Source organism: Vollenhovia emeryi, unplaced genomic scaffold, assembly GCF_000949405.1.
Source record: "Vollenhovia emeryi isolate VEMERY1.0 unplaced genomic scaffold, V.emery_V1.0 DF939158.1, whole genome shotgun sequence".
NCBI lineage: Eukaryota > Metazoa > Arthropoda > Insecta > Hymenoptera > Formicidae > Vollenhovia > Vollenhovia emeryi.
Window position 1 is genome coordinate 1341554 of NW_011967208.1, and position 2267 is coordinate 1343820.

Below are 2267 nucleotides of genomic sequence, written 5' to 3' on the forward strand. Positions count from 1 at the left end.
ATTTTTTAAGTATAGAATATGCGCTCTTATTACCCAATTTTGTTTATTAGATCGAGTCTGACCTAGATAAGAGACGTTTAAAATGATGACGAAATAACTTTCTTGGTCTAATTTTATTTAATTTTACAAAGATCTGGTCGACATGAAATAGATCTCGTTGGAGTGCTTCTCACTACAGCCTTCATCCTGTCCCGAACGTCCTTCTAAGGTAGATTTCATTCGTCCTGTCATGCGGCGGGATTCCATTTCCAAGCGTACACGTGCGCCTGTGTGGTGGTGCACGTGTACTCGCTCCTAAACGGATAGCATCGCTGTTAAACGCTGTACCAACTAATAGATTTTCATTATTTTGAGCCACATCCGTAATTACCGACTCGTTCGAGCGCCTATCTGTTTGTGAAGTACGTGCAAATATGTGGTAGCGTGGCAGTACGCTGCCGCGGGCTGGTTTCTGAAAAAGGGATAGTCGCCTTCTGGCATGCACTACCTTCTCTATTAATAAGCCTTCGTTACTCGCGCACCCGTTTGTGCCGCGGAAACGCAAATTAACGCTCGTTTCTACCAAGATTTTTGCATATTTCTTCCCGATACACGTCTTTCCAACGACGCGATCCTCCGCGCCGACCAGTACGATCTAAAGTGATTCGCGCGATCGGTACAGGAAATGTAGCGTTTCTCGCTGAGAAATGTTCCACCGACGATTTTTTTATCTGACATTCAAACGCTTTGCTTCTCACTAGTTGAATTTTCCCGACGAAAGAAATAATTATTTCCAATAATTGCGCTTTCAATCGACCATAACTGGCAACGTGTTTTTAACACAGAAAATTCATTGCGAAAAATATCACCTCAGCCGGGGTTTCAGACCTCCCTACACTCTAGGCGGGCGTCTGCATCAATTGGACCACTGAGGCACGTGGCAACGCGAAGGTGTCATCATAAGTACTGCTTATCGCGATAAGTATTTATTACCACGTGCCTCAGTGGTCGAATTGGTGCAGACGCCCGCCCAGAGTGTAGGGAGGTCCAGGTTCAAACCCTGGCTGAGGTAATATTTTTCGCAATAAATTTTCTGCGTTAAAAACACGTTGCCAGTTATGGTCGATTGAAAGCTTAATTATTGTTAGTCGTGTACCGGCGTCAAAATAATTCTTGATGTTAGATAATTATTTCCACTGATTTCTATAATTAAATTACGTGGAAGACTCGAAGGAAGTCTCTTTTCGCAAATATGAAGTCTCGTTGTATCTCGGTAGCAAAATTAGGGAAGTAGCACAGTGGAGGGAGGGAGGATTAACCGCGTTTAATAAATCGCCTGCAAACGATCGCGCGGAATCGATCGGTAGGTCAGGACCGTTTGGGGCGATCTTGGCCGTTGACTATCGCCAGGTACATTTTAACCGCCTGCCGACGCCACGGGGCGATCTCCCTGTTATTATCTCGATGCGAGATCGGCTTCTGGATCGACATGCCTTTGGCTTTGGAAGCGGCGCTGGACGCGCGTGATACTGCCGCGCCGATATCTGGTCCCGGAAAAAAATATATTCCGGCTTATAAGCTCACGGGAACCTATTAATAGAGCCACTTGAGATACGCTTATTTACTCTCGGCGAATACACTTACTAGAGCCCGCGCGACTCGACTGCATCTATTAGCGCTTAACGCGTTTGCGATTCTAACGTCCGTCGCGGATTATCATCGGGGGAATAAGCGGCTTACGGAGGCCGGGGGTGTTAATTAATTTTCTGGAAAAATCTCGGCGGGTATCGCGTGAACACTTTGGAGCCGATCTCGTGAAAATCTCTGCCGGTGCCGGATGCGAAAATGTCGGCGCGCGATCTCGCACGCTGGTGCTCTCGCGTGGCTTAAGACGAATCGATGCGGCTTACAAACACATTTCGTCGGACAGACGTTCGTCAAAGCCATCTGCGCGTGTAAATAAGCACGGACGTCGCGCGGCTGCGATTTATCGCGACGCGTTATCCCGTCGAACGAACGAAGCTTGAACGCTGTAAAAATCCGCCGCTAATAGCGTACCTCTCACGTTGATCGGTCTTTCGCGTTGCCTCGCTGATGGACGTCGGAAGGAAAACGGCAACAGCGAGGGCCGAGCGGCACGAAGGGGGCGAATTTCACAAATGAGAATAATTACCGGCCTTTATTACGAGCCGCTTCCTCCAAATTCGGTGTAACAGCGAGCTCGTATTATGACGACGCCGTCTCGCCTCCGTGAATAACGCAATTTCTCTCTGTTTCTCTCTCTCTCT